Source organism: Symphodus melops (assembly GCF_947650265.1).
Source record: "Symphodus melops genome assembly, chromosome: 2".
NCBI classification, from domain to species: domain Eukaryota; kingdom Metazoa; phylum Chordata; class Actinopteri; order Labriformes; family Labridae; genus Symphodus; species Symphodus melops.
This window is the reverse complement of record NC_136692.1, coordinates 19,634,505-19,649,616: the sequence shown is the minus strand read 5'-3', so window position 1 is coordinate 19,649,616 and position 15,112 is coordinate 19,634,505.

The window sequence follows — 15,112 nt, the reverse complement described above, 5'->3', positions numbered from 1 at the left end:
GAGCTTAAATATGCACTGCCATATGAATCAAACACCTGTGTATCCTCAGAATGTCCTCTAATTGGACAGCTGTGATGTGAGCAATTCTTTTTTTTCTGGAGATGTTTAATTACCTAAAAAAAAACAACCTGCAAAACATTTTATTTCCCATTCCTCTTCATTCACTTCATTTGGTAATAAGGTTCCTCCTACATGCTCTTTTTCTGGCCCTTCCGCGTAAGCCAGGTGGTTTTATGAAGATTAACAGACTCTGCTTAAAGAGCAGTCTATTTTTTCAGTTATGTCTAAAAGTTTCTTCAAGCTAAGTTGCAGTTCAGTTTAAATTAGTTTTTGAAAAGGTCATTCAAAGAATCGATTTCCATGGGACACTTGAAGATCATTTTTAAACCTTGCACTAATTGGTTATACGATATAGGACATGCTGTGTAAGGATCTCAAAGGGGATTTAAGCCAGCAGCTGGGATTCTTTATGAAAGTATTCCTATGTTTAGTTGTCAGGGACCATGTACAATAATAACATTAATCTCACAAAGAAAAGAGGATTTGTAGCACTTTATAGCAGTTTGATCATTTCCATCTGCAGTCCCCAGGCAGGTCAACACAGAATACAACATATACAATACAGTGAAACATATAAATTCACATCTAAATATCATACAGATATGCTTAGACCTAAGAATCCACACATACGCTAGATTTAAAATAATGTTTGCGTCATCATAATTGAAATACTGAACACTAAGAGGAAACACATGCAGGAAAATTATAACTAATGTCAGCATGATTGCTTATTTACAATCCATAACAGATGGAAATCAGTGTATATACTTTTAGGTCATTGGAGATATTGTTTCATTCATTTATAGCTCTGCATGAGAACAAGGACTCACCGAATGCAGATCCTTTCAAAAGCCCCGTTTCCACCGAGCGGTGCGGTTCGTCTCGGTGCGGCTCGCATTTTGCGGCATTTCAATAGACTAATCACGGGAAACATTTCCAAATAACCAATCCGTACCATCCTACTTTTTGGGACCCTTCTGATGGGGTGCCAAGAATCAAGCCGACCCTAGAAGGTGGAGCTAAACACTGCAGTCCATTGATTAGTCGAAAGAATCACTTCCCGTCTGCCAACAGCAAACACAACCCCACCATGTTTAAATACACAGTCGATTGTTTAGTCATTGTGTATTTCTCCTTGCGGCACACAGCATTCTCTGAAACAAAGCTTGATAAGAGTTTGTTTTGTAATAAAGAGCCACATGCCAGTGATAAAGTAGATAAGCTGCTGGATGTCTTCCATCATTGGTTTTGTTTGCGTTGCTTTTTTCTCCCCTGTTGAACTTACTAGCGGGTTAGCGATTAACTGCTATCATGTGACACTATTACGTAGCTGACGCAGCTATCGGCATCCAGCTTACATGGCGCCTACCAAATAGGGCACGGTTGGCTGTGGAAACGCAAATGGTTCAGGCTTTACAAAACCAAACTGTACAGACCCATACTGGAACGCTGTGTGGAAACGGGGCTTGACAGAGCAGAGAGGAAGTGAGGGATACAATTTGGCAGCAGCAGCATGATTGGTTGAAAGAGGTTGTGGTAATATGTGGTTGGATAAATCCTTAAGAGGAAACACCCCTAATCATCTGATCATCAAGTGAGGACAGAGAGGAAGACATTAATAGAGAGAGAGAGAGAGAGAGAGAGAGAGAGAGAGAGAGAGAGAGAGAGAGAGAGAGAGAGAGAGAGAGAGAGAGAGAGAGAGAGAGAGAGAGAGAGAGAGAGAGAGAGAAAGAACAACCACACCCCTGTTCAAACAACACCTCCCAGCTTCCCTTTGTGCTTTCTCACCTGATTCTAAATGTGGACAAGACCAAAGAGATGGTGATCGACTTCAGAAGGAAGAGGACAGAGCCACAACTGCTGTGTATCCTGGGAGAGGATGTGACTGTGGTGGAGGAGTACAAGTACCTGGGCATCAAGATAGACAACAGGCTGAACTGGAAGGCCAACACTCAGACTGTGTACAAAAAGGGGATGAGCAGAGTCTACTTTCTGAGGAAGCTGAGATTCTTCAACGTGTGCAGCAAGATCTTGGAGATCTTCTATCAGTCTGTTGTAGCCAGTGCACTGTACTCTGCTGTAGTTTGTTGGGGGAGCAGCGCTGGAGCCGGAAACATTAAAAGACTGAACAAGCTCATTGATCAAGAAGACCTGCTCTCTGACAGGCAGCGCGCTGGACTCTTTTGTAGGGGTGAGAGAGAGGAGGACTCCATTATGGATAATCCTGATCACCCTCTGCACCACCAACCTGACAGTCAGCGGAGCATCTTCTCCAATAGGCTGGTCCAACTCCGCTGCCACAAGGATAGATACAGGAAATCTTTCCTACCAAAAGCCGTAACACTGTAAACAGCTCACCTTCAAATTCTTGCACCAAAGCTGTGGAATGCGCTTCCTCCAAACCTGAGATCGGTAGACTCCTGTGAAATTTTTATGAGGCAGTTAAAAACACTTTTATTGAGACAGGCTTTTGATTGACCAGTTGCTGTTTTATTCTACTCTTTTATCTATTTTACATATTATATTTATTATATTTTATATTTGTTTTGCTGTTTCTGTTTTTAACTGTTAATCCCCTTCTATTGTTGTAAAGCACTATAAATAAACATTACTTACTTACCTCTTGTGAGCAGAGAAGTGTCATCATGATCATCTCTATCTCTTCATACTGGAACTCTATTTACTCATCGTTATAGTCAATAGTTTCGGCTGCTAACTTGTCTACATTCCTGCACTTGAATATAGGGACCATTGAAGTCCACTTCATATGTCTTGTCTATTCATCATTATTGTCAATAGCTTCAGCTAATAACTTGGCTATTATCACTATTGCACTTTATGTATCACTGATTTTTGCTTTCCATGAATACTGCACACTTACAACACGTTTTGCACTTCTCCTCAAGCAAAGTAATCTTTACATTCAGTTAAACATGATAATTGATGAATGATAATTTGGAATGACAAGTGACAAGTTGGAATGTTTAAGTTAAATCCTGGTGTATATATTATTCTTATTCTTAGCTTATATATTTTGTAAAATTTTAGTGCTTTTTTCTACTTTGTATTCTAGATTATCGTGTTTCATTACTCTGTCTGTCTGTCTGTCTGTCTGTCTGTCTGTCTGTCTGTCTGTCTGTCTGTCTGTCTGTCTGTCTGTCTGTCTGTCTGTCTGTCTGTCTGTCTGTCTGTCTGTCTGTCTGAATAACGTGCACATACAGAGCAGAACAGAGAATATCTCTCTATCTAATGAATTTTGGTACAAAAATGGTAATGTTTTATATTAAGCCCCCCTTTTCACAAGCACCTCTGGTGTTTTCCATCACGACTGAGACCTTTTCTGGCTTTGTCTTCAGATCTCCACCTGCTCTTCATATAATTAAAAATGGTAACGATTCAGTACTGCTTATTGGTGTTTATCCGATGTCTTTCATCACAAAGACAGTTCACTTCTTCCTGAGCTGGGAGAGACAGTGAAATGACAAGAAGGAAGCTAGAGGTTATTAAAGGAATATGCCACACCTAATTGGAAAAGAGAGAGTATTAAAGTTAATTTCCTTCACAAATTCCTCTTGGCATGAAAATTGTCGTCCCCTTTATCCCATTTGTAAAAATTTACTGGGCAATCAACAGTATTTACAGACCTGACTCAAATTCCAACTTGAACTGATAGCTACACTATAAAAGAAACATCTTTTTTTCTCTTCTGTGACGAATCACTTCAATATTAAATTCAGTGCTTAACAGGCCATGGAGGGCACTGTGGAAGATTTATTCCAAGTGTTGCAAGGCTGGTGTGCCTTATTCATAGCACCTTCATATTTCATAAAAGCAGCCCAGGCAGAAGAAATTGAAGTTTGATGTGTTCTTCATTCTAACTTTTATTCCCATTTGTTGTAAGCTCAATAAATCCATTAAGGAGGACTTAAGTCCTTGGGTTTCACCTTTCTTTTGGATGTGAATGAATAAGTGCAGCTATAGTCCACAGCACTTTTTTGGGTGTTCTATGATATAATATGAAAAGGGACTTTATTACAAACATCTAAGATAACCTTCCTCGCATACCCCTCTGCTTTATGAAATGTTTAGGACATGTTTGAGCGAGGTGGTAAGATCAGAACTGTTGTTGTATGATGCTGTCTTTTAGATGTGATTTCTGAGCCACATGGTTTCTTAGGAAGCTTCTTTTCATCCTTTACATGGTCTTTGTGGATTAGAATGAATAAATTGGATGTTAAAATGAACAATGTATCTTTGACCTGTCATTGGGTATACAGTTTAAAACATTCTACAGCATTTATTCAACCTTCATCTGGTTATTGAAATGTGGATGAAGCACAAATTAGACTATGTTTTGTCAAAGTTTTAAAGACGCATGTGCAGAAAAAGACACAAGTCTAGAGGTTTAAAAAGGCTGTACAAATACACACTAAAGGGGTAACGTTTCTCCTTAGGCCTATCATGTTTTAATACTAACATTAGCAGCGTATAGACCAATCTGAGGAAAAAGCAGAAGTTGGCAAGCCACCATTGCTGCGGTGGCTTCTCCCTTCTACATCTACTTCTCTACTTCTACGAGTTTGAATGACAGCTGTCCTAAAAAGTTGAAAATTGAAAAAAGTTAAAATGTGTCTACTTTTCAGAGAATTATATACATTACTTCAACTTTTACAGCAACGTTAAGAACTTCAGGAACAAACCTGTGGATTTTTACACTTTACCAACAGTTGGGAAAACTTTTTAAAAAATCTGGGAGTGGTCAACACACACTGTATGAGAGCGGACACTTTGCAATCTCACACACAAACACACACACACACACACACACACACCTACACACACCTACACAAACACACACTGTATGAGAGCGGACACTTTGCAATCTCACACACAAACACACACTGTATGAGGCGGGCACTTTACAATCACACACACACACACACACACACCTACACACACCTACACAAACACACACTGTATGAGGCGGGCACTTTACAATCACACACACACACACACACACTGTATGAGAGCAGACACTTTACAATCACACGCACTGTATGAGAGTGGACACCTTACACACATTCACTCTCTGTGGATTGAGGCAAGTTTTTGTCCTCTCTGAGTGATCTGTAGGTGGTGTTTAGTCGTCCATCACCTGTAAATTAAGGACATAAATCTTACATATTATATTTCTAATTCCTTTTTTGCTTCACTCAAACTCTTTTTGCCATTATCAATAGAAACCTATTCACATCTCTCATCCCCCTGTGTGCACGTGTGTGGAGAAGCCTTTCTGCCCAGACATTTCCACTCTGAACACTCATTGACAAAGACAGAAGATATTGTACCATTAATTATTAGTGCCTTACAAGTTGTTTTGTACATCATTCCACAAAGATCATTGTGTCATGGATAAGGACAGCATCAAGTAAGGTCTGATTTTTTTTAAGATGGATTTCTTTTTACAAATTTGAAGGCATGTACTTATTTTTTTAATTTCTCTTTATTCTTAAAAAGATAAATCGAACTTCATATTTAGTCCAATGATGATTCTTGGCTTCATTGCCAATCAAAAATGTCAGGGGCACTGAGGGAAAAGTAAAACTCTCCTTTCACTCTTTGTGCATTATGTACTTGGTTAAATTCTAAGCAGACTATTCAAGGCAGATTTAATTAGCTGAATAATTTTTACCTTACCTTTCTTTTAGCTTATCTTCCAATCTCTCAGAGCATTTCTTGGAGAACTCTGAGAAGATCGCACTGGTTGCTCGGTGTTTCTTCTTGTGCTCCTCGCCGCGTAAATATCGAACAGTTTATGGCCATAATAGTGCCAAATTTAAAAGGAACACAAAAAGGGCTCATTCACTTGGAGCTGTTCTAAGCTCTATTGGATTTCTGCTTCACTGTGACAAAAAGACACCTCCATTTGATATTTTCCCGCCGAAAGTTAACTGCACCAAAACTTCACCCAACAAAGTGGCTTAAAATCCTTGTTTTGGTTTTATAACTTCACTTTCGGATTTTATCTTAACAAATCCGAAACACTTACTTAACACTACATTTTCTCTGTATAATTTGAGTACAGCTGCACTGTCGTTCATTTGCTGCTCTGTGTGCCTTTGAATTGCCCCTGGGGACAAATAAAGTGTTTTGAATTGAATTGAGTAAATTACAAAAGTCTTTGGTGACAGAATGGAAACTAAAAGTTACTGTAAGTCAATTTAGCAAAGTACAGTATGAAAGGGGCTTGTAATTTGTTTGACAGTTAAATAATCACAGGTGGATTTGACCATTTTCTGATGCCAAATGATCCGTTTTTGTCCTAAATTATTATATGAACTATGACTATATGAAGGTTGTAAAGGATTTGAGAGATCAGTTGGACTGACAACACACTTTGCAATAGAAGGACTTAAATGAGATAAACTGTTTGCCTATTTAACTGAATTCGTTTACACTTTAGCATTAAACTTGAAATCATTCCAACACATTTTTAAATCAATCGGATCAAATGGGATCAAACTGTCATTCAACTTGTGTGCTCCTTCCATATAAGAACATTTTAACCTGTTAGCTCATCCATTTTAAAACATCTCAGCCTATACCTCTGTTTACGTACGGTAATTTTTGCCTTGTTCCATCTTTCCTTTTGATTGAGAACAGTGAGACTAAAAAGTGCATTTCTATCCATATATCTATAGCATTGCAACAGGAACAATTTTAGGGTTCAATATCTTGTCCTAGGACACTTCAACGTCGGTCGGAGCTGGGGATTGGACCTTTTATATTGAGTTAATAATTGGTATTATAAATAACTTTAAAAAAACTCTGTTTTGAGCCCACAGTTTGTAATCCATGCCTGCTGATTAGTAAAGTGTGGGCACATGGTTTTGGAACGGATTGGTAAACTGTGGACATGCATGTGTCTTACGAGAATAAAGAATGGAACCTTTCCATGGCAAACACATCCATCAAGTGCACACAAGTAAATGAAAAGCACAAATACAATGTTACACAGTTAAAGCTGTGAAAAGTCAAAATATGGCATTGAAACTAATCCAGAGAAATTGGATTTGCTTGGCAGATCCAGTCAAAGTCAAAATGGTCCATGTCTTACTCTGAGCTGAAGGATATGCAAACAACACAAGTACATATTTACACATGGCCCCTTTTCCCTTGTGACACCAGATGAAAAGGAAACTTGAAAAAATTCAATTAATTTATTAATTTCATTGAGTTGCAACACACAATTAAAAACTCTTTCTATGGTTCTTCCAGCCTAGCACAGAATTACTCATGTTCGGCTGGTACGACAGAAGCACTTTAAAGATCAAGAACATTGAAAAGTGCCATTCTGACTTGTCATTTCCCCCTCTTTTAGCTGAAGGCACACACCCACCCACTCTTCCAAAAAGACTGCAGCTTGTGTCGCCACTGTCATCAGGCTGCAATTTTATTATTCTGTTTAACTACTCTCTCTACTTGTCAAAAAACTGAAAAAGCCGCTTGTGTGTCTGAATATACACAAAGTGTGTCAGTGCAAATCCTTACTTTTTTCTCCTTTTGTGGTAAAGGTGTCTATACAAGTCTTTCTGTACCTGTATGTTCAAATGTACAAACACAACTCACTTTTGAATATGCATTAATATTGTCTTTGAAAAAATTAAATCACAACGCATCATTATTGTGGTTGCTGTACAACTCAGTGTCACATCACAAGAATATAAACCAGAATCTAAATCAAACTGACATTTAAAAAGAATTGTACCAGCTCACACTCCTGAACAGTCATCACTTTGAAGAGAGCAGAGATGAAGGTCATTTTAAAGTTTATATTATTGAAACTACACATGACAAGTGTGGCTTTTAACAGTTTGGCGTGAAAAGAATAGGGCAAAAAAAAGATCAGAAAAATCAGGTTAGTCCTGGTGCCATCTTCAAAGAAAACCAATCAATCAACCAATTGTAAAAGTTTTTTACAATAGGATACTACAGCTCAAATTCTTATTTTTGAGTCAGTGTTTACACATCGTGCCTCTTGTAGTTCAGCCACACAGTATACTCAAACCCGAGGTCACCAACATTACACAAATGTCGATTTTGTGAAAGTAAAAAAGCTGATGGTGAAGCCTTGTTCTGCCACTGTTCCTGACTTTCATTATCAATAGGGCTATAGTGTATGTTCATATACGGTATGTCTTGGACATAAATACCAATAGATGTGGCAAAAAGTAATCATGCATCAATGTTGGGTGCTCATTCAAGTGAAAATAAGCATTCAAACTGTAAGGGTGCACTCACTAGACAATCCGTACCGTGCCCAAGCACACTTCACCCTGAAAGTTGAGTTTATTTGACTAATTTGAGTTCCCATTTCCATGCTCAAGCAATGTATACTTCCTTGGCTTTAGCATGGTTGGAAGAGGTGTGCTTCACAAAACTTTTACAGCTCTTCCATTATCGATAAATTCTGGAGTGTTCTGATTTTATGTAATTAAAATGACTCAACATAAGCCACAAAGTCAGTCAAGTTGTAGTATAGTTCTTCTCCAATGTGTGGATGGACTCAGCCACGTGTCCCTTTTTATTATTATTATTTTTTAATCCTCCTGTCTCGTTAACTAAGCATGCTTCATGATCATTAAAAGCCATTCATGATGCATGGGATTTATTGCGTTGTATGTAGGCTACAAGACGTAACCGTGCTTAGGCCAGGAGGAGTTTGAGTGCAGGCCAGCGGGGCAATGGGGAGGGGGGACAATCATGCTTCAGAACGATAAGGGACAACCAGGCCTAGTGTGAGTGGTCCATAAGAAATAAACTGTTTCGACAACTTCTCATTACAATCAGGTTTGGGCAATCCTTACATTCAGATTGACACTTTCCTGGCTCATCTGCACAGCTCATTTGACAATCAGTCAAATGCAGCCCTAAACAATACATACACATGAGTCAGATTCAGTGAAGGAAGCTCCCCCTGCCATTGGAGTAGTTTCCATTTCATTAAGCCATAAACATAGCTATTACATATGCGTCAATGGTGACTTTTAAAGATGCAACCTTTGTCTCCATTTGGAGCGAGTAGTTTTAAATTACCACCACACCATGTTCTCTGTTCAGCCGCCAAGGCAATGCACTTGTTGAGTTTTGTTGAGTTTTTGACATCAGTATCATTCCTGATCATGGTATCCTCTATCTGTAAACCATAATTGAAGTGGATCTGGTTAACCCCTTAGAAGGGGTAATTAAGATATGAACCATAGAAATGGCTCACAACACAAAATTGCAATGATGGTCGGATGAATGGCTGGCTCTAAGAGGCATGCTTACCACAAGTGTCTTTAAGGAGACGTAACCATCGAGAGCTCCAAGGTGGTTCTCCTCAAGGACCTGTGTGTCTTACTTCGGGACGAGGACTCAGGATGCCATCAACAGACTGCAGGACCTGTGTGCTGAGGGATCGCTCACAGGAGTGATTGACGACAGAGGGTTTTAACTACTTATCACAGCTTAATTCTCAGGGTGAGACATCCCTGCAAACTTCATGCTGCTCTGCTCCAGCTGCGCTATCTGATGAAAACTTAACACATTTTCTAGAATGCTTAGTTAACATCTCAATGCATTTGTTACACGAGTTTGAGGTGGATTTAATGAACCAATTTTGAGCTGTTGTTTTGATAAACTATAAAATTGCCATAGCCAGTAGACAACGCTACAATAACTACCAAATATGAACCTCTGATTGATTGTGTTTAGGACAGAACCTTTATCATAAAGTACATGTACAAGTTTTGGTTGAATTGGGGCATCAAGTTTAAACCTTGTAATTTTTATCTTTCATCAAAATGAATCAGTGAGGAGATATTACTCCCGGAACATCTGGTAATAATTCACTGACAAGAATAAGCTCTCCTCCCATCCTGCCTTGCCTCCAATTGCTGAGATAGAAAATAAGAAATTAGAGATTTTCTTCAACTGAATGACCCCTGTAAATGAAATTGTATGCTTGAAATCCTTGAGAGCGAGCATTAACAGGAGTGGTGTCAAACGTGTGGATATGAACAACAACCTGATTCTGATAGTAGCTTTGAAATCTGGCTTCATTCAGTAGGGGTCAGTGTTGCTCCATTGAAATGTGTGAGACCACCAGCCATTATCGCCTGTGAGTTGCTTGAGCTGTGTGTGCGTATCTGGGTGTGTGTGTGCATGTGCCTTGGTGGTAATTGGAGAAAATCTTGTCAACATATATGGACTTGACTCGACAACCCCCCCCCCCCCCCCCCCCAACACATACGGACACAAAAACACACTTGACTCTCGCCATGATTTCTGGATTTCCACATCTACCAAGCAGATTTTCATTCACTTGCTGCCTCCTCTGACTTCCTCTTCTAACTTATTGGTCTTTTTCTGCTCTGTGAAGTGTTCTACCCTCTGGCCACACACACGCACACGGAGGGGGGAGACAGAGTGTGGGTGAGAGTGGAGGGTGATGATAGCTATGGTTTGTGTTCTTCCTTTCTTTCTCTTGGTAAAGTGAGCCACCTAAAGCAAAAGGACACACTTGCACACACACTCTTCGGCTTTTTTTCTCTTGCTCTCGAGGGAAAAGAGCAGATGGAATGAATCCCTGCAAGGGCCAACAAGCGGTAAGAGTGACTGAAGAAATGTCAAACACCCATTTCCCTGTGAACTTTTTCTACATGGAATAGAAGTGAGTCATTTTATCATGAATTTCTCCCTATGTGTTTTTTTTTTCTCAGGTGTATTTGTATGTGTGTGCAGTATTCTGCATGATCAGTGTCAACCAGGGTGATTTGGATTGCTTTGGCTGCATGATTATCATCTACTCTGTGACTAGAGGTACTCTTTCTTTTTTCCTCTCTCTCTCTCTCTCTCTCTCTCTCTCTCTCTCTCTCTCTCTCTCTCTCTCTCTCTCTCTCTCTCTCTCTCTCTCTCTCTCTCTCTCTCAAAATAATATTAGATGCCTTGTTGTGGAAGCCAAAAAGGACAAAATCCAAGACTACATTTCCTCTTCCTGGCTAAGCCTGCTGCCACTATCTGGACAAACTATTGATGGTCCCTGAGCCAGCAGACAGAGGTCTGTCCCTCAATGCACTGACGGAGGCTGATAGAGAGGAAGACAGGAGCTGCAGATGGAGAAAGAGTCAGATCGGATTAGCTGAGTTGCAGTTATTCCATTACTTCTCAGACCCACAAGTGTCAATGTGCACAAACACACACACTTTTGGTCAGTGGCTGTAAATGTTCCCTGCACCAACACAGAAGGGGAAAAAAAAGAGGAAGCAAAGATAGTGAAGAAGTGATTGAGCAGCTGTGCCTGTTATTCCATTTTGAACACTGTTTCTGGAAGCTCAGGGGGCACTGGAATTAAAAGTATCCAGGGATGTCCTCTGATGATTCTGTCTTTTGAGTTGCTTAGCTGCATAATATTTAATAACCTCTGAGTAAACACTGGGAGGAATTTCTCAATAAATAATTGAAAGGAAATTTATAAATAATTTTCCCTCTTAATCTACTCCAGTGCACTGCTGCCAGGTCCCTGAAGTGATGCTCATCCCCCAGGACAGGCTGCAGTTCTACCTTGTTCCCTCATGGGGGCGCTCTGGTTATACTACAAAATACCTTCTCAGTAAATTAAATGAAAAATAAATATATAAAAGAGTTATTTGCAAAAAAATAGTACATGCTTCTAAAAAAACAGGCCCTAACCCTCTATTAAAATCCAGTTTTTGAGAAGACTGCTTTTGTTATCGATGTGGTCTCAGATTTCTGAGCGTTTCCAGGAAATGTGAGAGGTTTTGTACTCTGAGGAAAGCTGCACAAATCTATAACCAGGTCCCGAGTCCATACAAAATGTCCGGAGGTATATTGAGGCATGCTGTTTGACTTTGGACTTGGATTGAGATGTTCAAAATTTGCTCTCATCTAAAAATCCCAATTAATACTCCTGCTATTGTGCTTTATTTTCCTGCATCCCTTCCCTTTTTTCTAACTCTATCTCTCTTTCCTTTTTCTCCAGTTTCCCTCATTCCCTCCCAGCTTCAATGTTAGCAACCTCATACAATTAACAAGTGTTTGCTAATGAGAATGAGTGGGGCTCATTATTCATTACATCATTAACATTTAATTGCTCTGTGCTAATACTAATAACCATCTCACAAGGTTTAATCGGTTCTCACTTTCTGGAGTGACTACAATGTCAGTATTGTTAGACATGAGGTCTCCGGTGACTCAGAGGTTAGGTTGGTTCTCATGATGACTTTTTAAGGCTAAAATCAAACGACTTGAACAATCAATAACAAAGCTTCAAAAGACATTTGTTCTCACTTTAAGCATCTCCAGCCAGCACCTTTTCCCTTCATCACTCTCTATCCATTACAAAAATCTTTTTTAAGTTTCCAATTTACTTTTCTTCTTTTGCTTTCTACCTGTAGAGTACATAAGTACATATATATATTATATATATATATATATATATATATATATATATATATATATATATATACAGTGACCCACTTTTGGGTCCTTCCCCACCACTTGAGAACCATTTATATAGGAGATGCTATAGGAGATGCTGATGCTGAAAGGCAGCTCTTTCCACCATCATTCATCACCTGAGAAAAATGATAAATACTCTGATATGAATGTGAATGGAAGAAGGGAAAAATGGAAGAAAAGGGAGAATAGGAGAGGCACTAAAAAGAGAGAGAGAGATGCAGGCAGGTGAGAGGGAAAATGAGAGGGTGTGAGCAGCCACCCAGCAGTCAACAACTCCTCTTCATCCATCATATGGCTCAGCCCAATGGCTGCTATTACTTCATCAGAATTTGCTCTTTGTACACCTTTGTGCATGCACACATACTCAAAGGCATTTTTTGTATGTGTGTACAGAATGAATGCATATGTGCATTGTGTGTGTGTATGCTCACCTGACTAATCGTTGTTGTTTTTTTGTTTATTTTTTTTTTCGCGATAAACTTCAGTGCAGTGATTAAAAGGCAGTACAGCATTCTGTTTGTTGGTATTCACCTCAGCAGACACACAGTATTGTTCTGCCATCGTTTTCCCCTGTGTAGGGAAGGACAATACATTAACTCATGTTACAGTCATTAAGACAGATTCAATATTTACTGTGAAAAATAATCTTTCTTAAATGACACAATTTAAATACATATTTGATGCATGTAGAAAACCAAACCTGCATGGAGAAGACCAAACTTGCAATCAATCCCCAACACATTCGTGTTGATATTATCTTATCCCAGAGCTCAATCTGAGAAACAACAATGCATCAGATGAACTATAATACTGAATAAAAAGAAAGATGTTTGGTCTGATTCACATTTCAAATGAGATGAAAAACAAGAACTTTCATCACGGAAACTCGGGTCCATATTGGGGTGAAACAAATTGTACATGCAAGCTTACTTCAGTAAGGAATGGACAACTTTTCAACTAAACTGTGAAACTGTTTTACCGTTTACTGTAAAAAAAGAACTTGTAACATCAAATTCTATTTACCTTTGTTTTATATCTTGCATTAAATTTGTACTTATTTAACCCAAAACATGATCTATCTCTAAACATCACCAATAGATTGTGTCTCTGAGGGCTTGTTCACTTTGCGAAACTGAGCAGTGCTTGTCATGCAGTTTAGGAACAACTCACTTTTCTTTTTGTCATGATAGTTTGCAACCTGCCCGTTCTGCCACAGTGCCAAAAACCAGAAAAATTGGAGGGTTCGCTTGTTGTTGCTGCGAGCTAGGTGAGGTTCTCTACAGAAACAGACAGTGAAAATGATGTGTATAGTCATGTTGACATTATACGTCAAAAAATCTTTCACTGTAGTTTTCATCAGCATTTTCATCTTTAAAATATATCACACCAATACTCTTTATTAGTTGCTCAGTGCCTCTGAACACTGCTTTGCTTTGTCGGCTATGTCTCACCTCCACTCTGTCACTTCTGCTTACTCCTCTTGCTGTTGTTTCCTTCGACACCATAATGCTAATTGTGCTTAAAGAGCAAGATCTAATTGTGCAGAAAGAAATCTGGGGAGGAGGAATTATCCCAAGCTTTCACAACTCATTTATATGTAATTCAGCAAATTGCTAAAACCAGTTGCTAATGTTTTACCACCCCCTGCATCCCCCGCCCCCTCTCCCCTCATACAGTAGGTGACAGTCATTTAAAGGGTTGATCAACACAAGCCTTGATGCTTAGTTTTCTGGTTGTCTGGATGTGACAGAGGGTTTCATTTGAGGCTGCTTGGCTTCAATAGTGTGAAATCTGTACCTCTTCCACAAGCCTTGCAGTTGATATTTAGTCTGAGTGCCCTCTTGGAAGTCTTCTGTACTTCACTATATTTGCTTCCTCTCCTCCACCCCTCTCAGAGAGTCAACAAAACGCTACGTGGCCAAACTTCCCATATCACTCTGCTGCCTCCCCACCTCCTCCTCCCCCTCATCTTCCACTTCTGAAGAAAGGGCAAATGAATGATGCTCACTGTATCGACACAAAACTTTTCCCGTGCTCTCCCCTCCATACCTCTCCTCCCTCTTTGCTAATGAGCAATGCTAGCTCTATTGACCTACTTGTGGACTTAAAGGAAATCCAATCACAAATGCCTCAGGTCGCTTTCTTCCCACTTTGGGAGATTAAAAGATTCAATTCTCCCTCCCTATCCACACTCATCATCATCATTTCTCCTTCCTCTCCTTTCGTCTGTCTGCTCTGCCGCCAGCCCTGCCTCTGAACCCCCACCCCACACCACTGACTGTCACTCTTTCCTTCCCTTTTCTTACTCCCTAACTAAGTTTTGAGGCCCTTTTACAAACTTGCTCTTTGTCTTTCCTTTTCAGACACGAGGAGAGTGGAGTACAGGAAAGCAGCCGTGCAGATAATTATCAGCCGGAGACAAGGGTGTTATTGGAACACAATGGAGCTGGCGGACAGAGTCTGATCTAGTCTGCTGTAGAAGGACAATGAATCATTGGGCGCAACACATCGGCAATGTCTACAAATATAC